General features: G+C 37.1%; 1 protein-coding gene across 1 annotated transcript in view; it reads left to right on the forward strand.

Annotated features, from left to right (window-relative positions):
• The first annotated feature begins 1152 nt into the window (after positions 1–1152).
• The window catches only part of det1 (DET1 partner of COP1 E3 ubiquitin ligase), a 35471-nt gene continuing 23457 nt past the window's right edge, over positions 1153–13166 (forward strand). Inside the window, exons 1-2 of the mRNA XM_067435900.1 lie at positions 1153–1192; positions 8682–8895. The gene's annotated coding sequence lies outside the window, so the exon portion shown is untranslated. The remainder of the gene's footprint in view (positions 1193–8681; positions 8896–13166) is intronic.

Consider the following 13166-nt stretch of genomic DNA (forward strand, 5'->3'; position numbering starts at 1 on the left):
ATCTATCTATCTATCTATCTATCTATCTATCTGTCTGTCTGTCTGTCTGTCTGTCTGTCTGTCTATCTATCAATCTGTCAGTTGGTTGCTTTTTGTCTATCTATCTATCTATCTATCTATCTATCTATCTATCTATCTATCTATCTATCTATCTATCTATCTATCTATCTATCTGTCTGTCTGTCTGTCTGTCTGTCTGTCTGTCTGTCTGTTGGTTGTCTATCTATCTATCTATCTATCTATCTATCTATCTATCTATCTATCTATCTATCTATCTATCTATCTATCTATCTGTCTGTCTGTCTGTCTGTCTGTCTGTCTGTCTGTTGGTTGTCTATCTATCTATCTATCTATCTATCTATCTATCTATCTATCTATCTATCTATCTATCTATCTATCTATCTATCTATCTATCTATCTATCTATCTATCTATCTATCTATCTATCTCTTTCAGTTGGTTGTTTTTTATCCATCCATCCATCCATCCATCCATCCATCCATCCATCCATCCATCCATCCATCCATCCATCCATCCTAGTTTTAACTTTCTAAATAATTGCACAATATTTTCACATTTAAATGAAATGCCAGATTTTCACTGTGGACTCTGTTTTCCATGCAGCTCCAATTCATTTGCCACCATTTTGTCTGTAATCTAGCTCAATATATCATAATAAATTAAATCTACTCTGACACCAATCATAAAATAAGAATCTTTAATCTGAATTTGAATTTTGAATAATTTTGAAATTTGAATCATAAATGTTTTAATAGGTTACATTTTTACTTTCCCTCCTTTCCCAAATTTAAATAGCTTTGGTTACACTTTACAAGCAATATCTGTTTTGACCACAGCTGTTACAGATGTAACGGTACATCGGATAATTGTTATTGTTGTAAATATGTGCAGGCCAGAGTGTGGTTGTCAGTCAGTGGTGTACAGACCGATTTCTCGGTAATTAACGCGGGTAAGAGCATATGATTTACGGTAATTGCCTTGACAAGGGGGCTGAGTGAAGCTACACTTAATTACCTGAACATGCTCTCTCCCAGGAGCCCAGTCAAAACGACCTTTTACCGTTTTTTCCTTTTATTTTACAGTGCTGAAATTGGAGAGATGTGGAGGTGGTGAATTTGCTCCACACCCCCCAATCTGCCTGTCAGAGGGATGTTGAAAAATATTCGGTGGAGGTAACTGGCAGTCGTATGAGAGTGTGCGCATATATATATATATATATATGCGCTTTCATGTTTGTCGTTTTTTTTTTAGAAGGGAACACATAGCAAATCAAAGGCAAATTTCACCAAAAACTTCCCATCAGGTCTTTTTAAAGAGACACCTGCATACAGAATGTGCTTTATGTTGCAAAACCTCTGATTCAGTTAAGATTTCCTAGGCTGCAATCAGATTACCTCGATTGTGCATCCATGGCAGACCATCCAAGCCTGTTTTTATAGCATCAAAAATCAATTCTGCCATTTTCTAAACTGCAGAATGTTGCAATGAAGTCAGATGACCTCATGGCCATTGTGCTCAAATCCAATCTGATTGTCTCTTATAGTCACCGTCGTCAATTCAATACGCCTGAATAGCGGTGCGTTTTGGAACAGGCACGTATCTTGTTAATCAATAGGTGGAAATTTAATTTAACACATTTCGGCTGCATTCAAGAAGATTTAAGTGAAATACAGCACTTTCCTGGACGTGCCGTGCCACCTGTCACTATCAAAACGCTTGGATGGCGAAATAGAGGATTCTAGCGCTAAAATCGAAAAGAGACGGAGAGGATGGTGAAGACAGCTTCTGCAAATTGAGTGATGGTTGTTAAAAACGGCAACATGACAATATGCGTCACATGACTGTGTGGGGGAAGTGCTGTGGACTTGTGCTAGCGGGGAGTTTCCTGGGGGTGGACGCCTGGACGGTGTTAGCGATCAGTAGGAGAGCAGTAGATATGTCTGTCAACTCCAGCTTTCCCCGTCAGTTAGGACCCCTCGCTGTGCCCACCTCTGATGTCGAATTTCAGTCTGACTTTCCTCTCCAACCCCCTCCCTTTCCATTCCGCCCTTCATCCTCCTGCCCCCCACCCTCATTCCGCTTTCTGAAGCACAGATAGGTCGCTGGGCAGTTTATGGCACCGCAGCAGTGAGGCGAAATGCTTTTTGTCCCTCCATCATGTTTTTGTGTACACTCCGCGCCACTGGCGTGCACCTGTACTTGGCGCCGAACAAAGGTCCATAGCAACGGGAGGATCGCGGCAGCTGGATACCACACCTGTTTGATCTTTAAGACCTCTCCTTGATAAGTGGCAGTAACCAGGGAAACCAGGACGAAAGGGTTTAATGCATTGTTTCAATAGGTAGGGCTTAGGCAGGCAACATAGGTCAGGATTTATGTTAGCGAACAAATGAGAAGGGTACGGATAAAATTTGAGCTGATACTAATAGTTGATAGGTAATTTTTAATTACTATATGGTATGGTCTATATATACATACCAGCCATTTATCAGTTGAGGGCTTTTTATTAGTTGCTTTCCTCATGTGAAAAATTATTGGCATATATGATAATAATAATAATATATATATATATATATATATATATATATATATATATATATATATATATATATATATATATATATATATATATATATATATATATATATATATATATATATATATGTGTTTTTATTATTATCATATATACTAGCATGTGTGTATGTATGTATGCATTGTATGTATATATATGTATATGTATATATATATATATATATATATATATATATATATATATATATATATATAAGTGCTGTCAAATCGATTAATCGCATCCAAAATAAACGCTAGTTTACATGCATATGTGTGTATTTATATGTACATTATTATTTTGGATGCATTTAATCGTGATTAATCATTTTATGTGTGTTTGCTGTCAAAATGATTAATCGCATCCAAAATAAACAGCAAACTTTCATTTTGCATTCATGAATGCTACAAGTGAATAAAGGCATCACAGGATTATAAGGTACAGTATGTAAATGTGGATAGTCCTATCAAGATTTGTTAAATATTACAGTTAAGTGTCATTAAATTATTGTGTAAGTGTAAAATTAGGGGAAATGTGCAATTTTATATCAGCCGCGTGATATCAAATATATATATATTGGTATGGGCTGATATTTATTTTAACATGTATACTATACTATATAAAAAGGCAAATACATACTTACACAACACCACTGGACATCTTCAGTGCTTCTCTCCACAGTTGTATTGTGAAGACCTGAAAAAGAAATAGGAATTCTCATGGTTACATAACGGATGCACATATCGACTCCCATTCTACATTTATTTCAAGTCTCTGTGGTCTGTGTTTATCTGTAATTAAAACTAGAGCGGAAAAAATACATCGCAATATCTCTCCCGAGACCTGCTCTGATTTGCACAGCACACATGCACCGTCTCCTCCACTGCGGCCGAACCCTGTTGTGCACAGTCTTAGTCCTGCTCACTTCCTGCTTTGTAATTCAATTGCACGGCCTAACAGACACTCTCTCACCGAGAGGAAAGCTGAGCTTCTTAGCTTGCGTACCCTTGGGATCAGTGTGCTTGGCTCTCCGTGAAGGCGAATGACACATTGGACCATGAATAAGTATTCGTTTTGAAACCGGAAACCTTCATTGAAGGTTTTGCTGGATCACTAGGAAGTGATTTGAAAATAAATATAAAAGTGTCTGCTAATTGAGTCATTTAATATGTTGAATACATTATTCCACTACTAGATATAATATATATAATATAATAGTGGACAGAAAAGCTGAAAATCTCAGTAAAAACGTACAAATGCCGTCACTGGGGTTGTACCTTTTCAAAAGGTGCACTTTTGTTCCAACTAATATGTACCTTTAAGGTTCCAATATGCACCCTTTTGGTACAAAAGTATACCTTTTGAAATGGGTGACAGCTTTTGCACATTTTTTCCTGAGAGTCTATACCAGCGGGTGTAGTTTAAGGCCTTACGCTCCTCGTCGGCCTCTTACCAACCCCTCCCATCGCCTCCGGACCCTCAGCGGACAGCTGCTCCACAGCTCCACATCCACCCTCGCGTCCCCCACTGCTAGACAGTCACTCGCACTGGCTGATTCACACTTCAAACGCAGCCACAAATGGCCATCGCTCGTACGCAGATTCTCTCACGTTCTGATGTCCAACCTACTCTGGAAAACATGCATGTGGAAAAAACGGATTGCCATCTTCAAGGTTAGGGGCCAACGTGAACACGGCTGCGTTAAAAGGCCCTTGAGGTCTTGATGATGCTTCAGTAGATTCCACAATATTACACAGGGCTACCCTGCAGTCTAATATCGCTCTGAAATATCAACACCAACAAGAGGAGCCAAATCCTCTTGAAGTTCAAATCCAATTCAAAGCAACAGTTCAAATGTACAGCACTGTGAACTCAAACACTAGCTATGAGGGAGCTAAGTAAGCAGTGGCTCTCTTAAGATTTATTCATATTTACACAGCTGTTATTTGATATTGGATCGGGGGGTGCTGTAACACGAGGTGCGTTGTAACACTGTCAGATCAACCGATTAGAAATGGGCTGAAATCATATCGTACACGACCACATGTTCCTGATGGAAACAGGTTTTACAGAACAGCTTTGAGTTTAGAAGGAAAACCGAACTCGTTTATAATTTGCTATCAAGTAGAAGGATTTATATGATCGAGTTTCTCGGATTAATTTGATATATAGGCTAACATTCACACGCTGTGTAAAAAAAAAATGTATGTCTCTATTCAGAAGCATGAAATGTTTCCTATACCGTCACCATTTTGAATTCAAATGCTTGAAACTAAATGAGTAATGTAAAAATGCATACATTTAAAAGTAAATTTGAATATGACATACTTTTTTAATGCTACATCCAGCTAGGCTGTAACAACAGCTCTCTTTGTACCTGAGGATATACATTTTTAGAACGTTTTGGGATAAACTACATGAATTTGTAGCTAACAGATATTATGATAATACTATTTCACAGTGTCCTTGTTACACGTTATACATTACCATTGTAATAACAGTAAATTATGCATAATTACATGCAACCAAATCCTAATCCCTGTAGTAAGAACATGTAGTTATTAAATATTACTTAAATATATAATTACACTATAACAATGACACCTTAACATAAAGTGTAACCGGGGATATTATATCAAGTTTGAGGCATGTAATGCAAACAACACCGAGTCACAGACGTTCAAACTAAATGTTTAGTTTGCCACCGTTTGTCTGTCACTTTAAATGGATCCACTGACTAGAAGCATCTGTTGAAAACGATACAGACACAAGACGTTTTGTTTAGTGGCTCTGGTGATTTTATCTACATGTGAAAAGTCAACACACTGTATTTTCCTCACCCACTCCCGTGTTTTGGAAACCAAGCTGCATCTAATTGCATTAATTGCGCATATCCTCTTGTTTGAACACCTGCTGTAAACGAGGTTTTTTTCTTCTTGCTTGCGAAGTACAGACCGCGACACGCACCGAAACCATTTGGGCTGCCATTTCTGGAAGTGTTTTTCCATGTAAATGTGTCATCACGACGCTCACAGACAACCTGTCACATCCGCCTGCTCGCGCGCGTCCACAGCACCCGCACGTGATCGATGACTTCTGTATAGTTCGATAAAACAGTGAGGAATTGTCGATAATTTCGCTGTTTGTTATCTTCAATTGAAGCGTTTTTTGCTATTGTTTGGCAGTTTACAGCCTGAGAGACTTATTCAGGTCTGTTTAATCAAGCTTTACATGAATTTCTTTGTACGTGAAAACGTAACACAATGTGTTTACATGTCTGTAACACGTTGCTGTCTGCTCTGTGTGTGAAACTTTAATAGAAACGGTGTAAATTATTGTCATGTGTGCTGTTGTTACAACCTTTAATAGAAAGCATGAAAGTGGGTGACTTAAGGTAGTCAAATATAAACAAATAGAATTTAAAAAATACATAAAATATAGTTTGTCCATGTTTCTCATTCTGTGGCTCCAGTTAAAGTACATTATAAAGTGTTATAACCCTACTTAACATGTAGACGTAAATCTGACATGGTAAACCTGCTGATTCATATGATACAAGTGTTTCTTACCTCACATTTTTTTCTTGTCTTCAAAAAAAAAAAAAAAAAAAAAAAAAAAATGGGAAAAAAAGGGTGGTGGTCAATGTAAGATTTCTCCCCAGTAGCTCATTTCAATTGGGTAAAGCTGACAGGTTTACAGCTCCCCGCTCTCTCACACACATAATGTATATCTGTAAATCAGACAGGACCACAAGGGTGACCAGCCATAATTACATACAGCATGCTTAATTTAATTTCCTGACAGATAACGCCGTTTATTTATTATATTTGTAATGAAAATTGGTTATCAACATATTGCACAGAACATCTCCAAGTGTGGTTTGTCTGTGCATCATCGAGAGAACACTGGGACAACAGTGGAAATCATTTTAAAGGATCTTACAATATGTACTTTGAACGCGCCTAGCATCTAACAGGTGGTTCAGAACATCTGTTCAGTTCTTCAGAGGGTCGTCACTAAGCCCTACGCAAGAAATAATTCATTCTGACTAGATTAACCAGCCTACACCTCAGTCTAGCTTATGTTCATCTAGAAAAAAGATTTATTTAGTCTTTTTTCCCCCATTGTGTGCACAACAACATCTTTGTTTCCATCCATTTAAATTGTCTTTGCAACTCAACTGTCATTAAGCTCATCACTGAAGGTTTTTATCTTTGGAACCACTTTGATTTCACTTTTAGTATATGTTGACATTCATTAGTGCACTAAATGGTTCCTTGATCTATATACTCTATACGTTCAGCAACCAAAGGATGGCGGTCAAAACTGTGATTTGTTCAGGGAGGCTTCAACATTAGTGCGTCTACTTCCAAATAAATCATTAATTTGCTAAATTGTCCCCAGGGGCTGATCCTGTGCTGTTGGCAATGATTGTCATTGACTCCCTTGTTCTGTGGGTGACACTGGGAGCTGTCCACCAATGCGGTGCTGAAATTGATCGAAGGGGCGAACGCCTAGCGCATATCCGGCGGAAGCCAATTATATGCGCCCTTTTCCTTGTATTTTTTTTTTTTTTTTTGGAGTGGGCATTTAAGCACATTGTTTTCAATGTTTACAAGAGTTCATCCACCTCCTTGATGCCATCACCATCATTTTGCCTGTGTTCCACACCCAGGACAACAATTATTTCCCCCTAAAATGCATATACAAATAGTTATATTTGCATATGTATATATGCAAGCATAATATAGTTTGTATTGTAAAAGATAAAACTGCACCTAAATGATCATTGTCATTCCAAACCCATTTTCTTTTTTTCTCCATGGAGCACAAAAGGAAGTGTTAGGCAAGAATGGCAGCCTTAGTCACTGTTCCCTTTCGTTGTATGGAGCAAGATGGAATGAAAACAGATGGTGACTGAGGCTGTCAGTCCTTAACATCTCCTTTTGTGTTCCACGGAATAAAGAAAGTCAGCTTGGAATGACATGAGGCTGAGTAAATAGCCGAATTTTAATGTTTTGGCTGAGCTATCCTTTTAAGCAAGCCTTTTTTCCCCCCTTCTGCGTACTGAACAAGATATGAATGACTCCACACACAAGCCCACCTGGAGATGTGTGAATTCACATATCCCCCCACCCCCACCACCACCACCCGAGGGTTGGAGTTCAGTCAGGAGAGCATGGCACTTCATTGCATTAAATTGCCATCGGAATACATTGGAGCTAAACGTTGAGGGAAGGCCACCAGGACCACCTCTATGTGATTAGCACCCGCAGAAAAATGAGGATGTTGAGGACTGCTCTGATATTGGATTTGCCAAGGATAATAATAATAAACAGCTCTTCAAATCTAATTGTAGTCATTCGTTCAACACACCAGCTGGGGAATTAAGGATCTTGAAGGAGCTCTTCTCCTATAATCAATAGAAGTTTTGCAAAAGCATATTGACTTGGGGGGAGAGCGATTATTTTGATTGAATGGGAGACAGAACAGAATTAACAATAATGAAAAATGTCGCCGTTTCTGACCCTGAGGCTTTTCAATCGAGGGGGGAAAAATCAGCCGTTTCAAGTGAAAAACACTGTTGAGTCATTTATAAAGGGCTGCATTCATAGGCTGCTTTCACAATAGACGTTCATCATGTTTTACACAGACATTCGACATGCAAATCCCACCGCAAATTACATCTAAGCGACTTCAAGAAGACCTGCTGATGCTCTTGTCACCTGTTGATCAGGATCATCAACACTTGATGCAACTTTCCCTACAAAACACATTTTATTTTAGTGTAAAAAATGGGATTGACACCAAATGCAGTCGACTCCGTCACCACAATCTGTGTAGTTTATATTCTAGACACATTTTGTTAGAAATTCGAATGATTATTTCTCTAGTAGTTCGATAAGAAAGAAATTATTTTCTGGGTTTTGAAAAAAATCATCAGAATGCATCGTTCGGATCGCTTTAGGGCGTTGTATGTTTAAACAAGAAATATATTAAAAAAAATCTTACATGAACTCTATCCTAACCACTTTGCATTTGGTTGACATCGTCTTTCTTAATCGCTCGAAAACCTCTTTTTTCTGTGACAGAAAGATATGAAATGAAGGATATCTTACGTGTCTTTGCTGATGCGCTTCGGAGGACGCTTCGCTGGAGATGACAGCCCGTCTTCTTCTCGCCATGTGCTGTAACAAAAGCATCCCATGCATCCGAAGCCTGTCCCTTTAAAGCCTTGCTGCATCCCTGCAGGTGGCCTGTCAATTTAGCGGATCTGAATGACGTCACCGCAGGGCTGAAAAAGCTGTAAGTTACCTTTCATAATAAAAGTCATTCGCGGGTTTATTTCAGTCGATAAACCGAAAAGGTTTTGTTGTTTTAGCTGATTTAAGATGATCACCCTACTTGGATAAACTATATATATATATATATATATATATATATATATATATATATATATATATATATATATATATATATATATATATATATATATATATATATATATATATATATTATATATATATATATATATATATATTATATATATATAGTTAATGATCATTTTATGTGTGGAAATGTCTTTTAATCCCTGAAAAAAACAGTTTATCTATTTATCCATCTATCTGTGACTGTGTGTTTTAAACTCTGTTCCATCCATCCACCCACCCATCCTTCTTGGCAGGGATGACTCAAAAACTTCATTTGTAACCTTTATAACTCACCTTCATTAAATGTGAAGAATGCCATGTGTCTTTCTAATACCCCATTCATCTCTTAATAACTTAATTTTTTTAATTTAATTTTGTTTATATTCCAACAAATAAATAGGTAAACACCAGTGTATTTTTTTGTTGGTTTAACTTTAAAAAGTAAGTAACCTGGATGCCTTAACATTTTGAGTTTATTTAAATTAAATATTTGAGTTGATACAATGAAGGAAAATGGTTTAATAAATAGAAACTCTAAATATTATTGTATCTGAACCACATAAAAAAATGTGTTAAATCATGAAAATAGCACTATTTGACATGTTTTACTGCGTCATCACAAATAAAACACACAATTATCCAGTATGCTTACAAAAAGTTTTAATACTATTTGAACAAAGGTTGTTGATTCTCAAAAATGTTCATTGTATTAACTCAAATGTTTAATTTTAATGAATTCAAAATTTTAAGGCAACCAGATAACTTTTTAAAAACATATTTTTACAGTGTCTGTGTTCAATTTAATGACATAAAACATCTTAATATGGGCCTAATCTACATTATTGCATTAACAAAATTAAAATGAATGTTAAAACTAAAATTAAAATTATTTACAAAATAACCCAATTTAAAATGAAGTAAAAAAACAAACAAAAAAACAAACAAAAAACATGGAAAACTGTAATAATTTTACTGACCAGAACGGGAAAACAATTATTACCAGCAAGCCACCAACCCCCCCCCCCCCCCCCCCCCTATATATAAGATATATAGCATATATCTTATTGATTAGTAATCCGGAAACTGATTACTTCTTTATTTAATTAATTGTTTGTTTATTTGTTTGCTTGGATTGGTTGATTAGCTCACTGCCATAAATAGATGACACAACATCAGCAGCCAGGAAGAATGCGAAGGTTAAAAACATGCAATTAATGTTTGTAATGTAAAGTGCCCACCCACACACAGCATGATTTAGATGCACACGGCGTGTCAGTTGGCAGCGTGCTTTTCCTCGGAACCTGTAGATTTGTCTAGTCACAACCACAATATGGGGATATTTGCTTTCTGCAAAACACAGTAGGCTATATATAGGCTATTTTCTTTCTGTTCATGCACATTTAATTGTATCTATCCTCGTGTTGGATGTCTCTCTTATCTGACACACCCAGTTCAGGTCTTGGATCCTGTCCTAATGATCTGATTATGTAAATCATGTGCGTTTAAATAAAGGTTAAATCCAAACCATAGATGTACATATAGATTGCAGTTTTTTCATAGCTAAACATTTTGGATTCTTAAATTAACAATTTTTTACTCACTCTTAAAAATAAAGGTTCTTTATTGGCATTTGTGATTCCATGAAGATTTTTTAACATCCATAGAACCTTTTTATAGTTTATAGTAGATTGTTTTTGTTGTTGGTGGTGAAAACCTCCTTTTGGAAATCTGAAGAACCTTTTAACATAATAAAAATACTTTTGGTAATTAAAGGGTTAGTTCACCCAAAAATGAAATTGATGTCATTAACTCTATGTCTATGCACACTATGCACACTTTACTGTCCATGTCCAGAAAGGGAATACAAACATAATCAAAAACATATTCAGTTGTTTGATTAGAATCTCTTGAAGCATTGAAAATACATTTTGGTCCAAAAATATCAAAAACTACGACTTTATTCAGCATTGTCTTCTCTTTCGCATTTCTTTTCAAACCTCAAATAAAGATTCAAACGGTTATGAAGCAGCGAATCGATTCATGATTCGGATCACCAATGTGACGTGATTTCAGCAGTTTGACAGGCTATCCAAACTGCTGAAATCACGTGACATTGGCGATCCGAATCATGAATCGATTCGCTGATTCATAACCGTTTGAATCTTTTTTTGAGGAAAACAGAAGAGAAGACAATGCTGCATAAAGTCGTAGTTTTTGTTATTTTTGGACCAAAATGTATTTTCGATGCTTCAAGAGATTCTAATAAACCAACTGATGTCACATATGGACTACTTTGATGATGTTTTTATTCCCTTTCTGGACATGGACAGTAAAGCGTGGACATCGACTGCATATGCTCTGGGACTAAAATATAAACTGTGTTCTGAAGATGAACAGAGGGCTTACGGGTGTGGAACGACATTAGGGTGAGGAGTTAATGACATCAATTTCATTTTTGGGTGAACTAGCCCTTTAAAGGTGCGTAAAAAACGTGTGTGTAAATTTAATCAGCATCTAGAGGTGAAGTTGAAAACTGCAACTGTTCACCTCTCCCTTTCGAAGCACAAAGCTACAGTGGCCGACATCTAAATGTTGGGTCTGGGAACACACATTGGCAGGGATCAATCCGAGGGGCGGGATAAATGGTTGTCTTTCAACCATTTATGAAGAAAGTAACTGAGGCTGAATCCGAAATCACCCCTATACCCTTAAATAGGGCACTATTTGAGGGGTCAGCCTTTTGTAGTGGTGTCCAAAACCATAGTGGATGTTATTGAGTGCACTCATTCAATTACACAATGCATCACAATAACGAGTATATAACACACAACTATCCGACTTTACGCACTTGTTTTCATTCATTCCTTAAAAGTGAACTGTATCAGTGGACTAACGTAGGGAATAGTGAATCAAGGTTTAGTGGACAATTTCATAGTCAGAGCGAGAGTGCTTTTTTAAGAATGACTTCAGTGCTGCCGTTCTTTGTTCTTTTCTTTCTTGTGTTAAACCTGCCCACCGTCTCTACACACAATGTGATTGATCGACCAAAGTTTGTTTTTTCAAGCTCGCAAGCCAATGGAGAGTTGCTAGAATTACATTTGCTGCCACTAGGGTGCGTCTAGATTTCTAGGCTACCGTTTAGGGCTACTGTAGAAACATGGCGGGAGACACGTGTAAGGAGACTAGTGGTGTATGATAAAAAATGGCTCATTCTAAGGTAATAAAAACATAACAATTCACTATATAAGGTCTTTATTTACCACTGAAAACATATTTATGTACACTCACCTAAAGGATTATTAGGAACACCTGTTCAATTTCTCATTAATGCAATTATCGAATCAACCAATCACATGGCAGTTGCTTCAATGCATGTAGGGGTGTGGTCCTGGTCAAGACAATATCCTGAACTCCAAACTGAATGTCAGAATGGGAAAGAAAGGTGATTTAAGCATTTTTTGAGCATGGCATGGTTGTTGGTGCCAGACGGGCCGGTCTGAGTATTCCACAATCTACTCAGTTACTGGGATTTTCACACACAACCATTTCTAGGGTTTACAAAGAATGGTGTGAAAAGGGGAAAACATCCAGTATTCGGCAGTCCTGTGGGCGAAAATACCTTGTTGATGCTAGAGGTCAGAGGAGAATGGGCCGACTGATTCAAGATGATAAAAAAAAGAGTTTAAATCAGATTAATTAATTAACTTAATCCATAAAATGTTCCTATGATGGGAACACAAAGCACCTGATATAACCCTTTAAGGTTCCTTATAGAACCTTTTCTTCTAATTGTATTGCAATATACAGTATATGCTTTATGTATTTATATGGATGCAAATCAGTTTTAAAGATTAAAGTTTGACACCTGTGTCACCTGTATCTGCTATCATGACCTCAAATTCTACAAAGTCCTAAAATTGCACAATGCACAGTCGACTGTTCCGCCCTATTTAAGAGCTTCGATTAACTTTGGTCAGGGTGCACCAGAGCCCTGCGTGAAGCAAATGGGTAGCAGCATTTATTTATTTATTTATTTAGTATTTTTTTTGGCTTGCACTGTTCCCTTTAAAAGTGTCAGGGGAGATACGCTGTTGGCTTCAGTCCAAGAGACATGCACAAAATAACCCCATAGGTCCTATTTGGGCA

Source organism: Pseudorasbora parva, chromosome 25, assembly GCF_024679245.1.
Source record: "Pseudorasbora parva isolate DD20220531a chromosome 25, ASM2467924v1, whole genome shotgun sequence".
Classification (NCBI taxonomy): domain Eukaryota; kingdom Metazoa; phylum Chordata; class Actinopteri; order Cypriniformes; family Gobionidae; genus Pseudorasbora; species Pseudorasbora parva.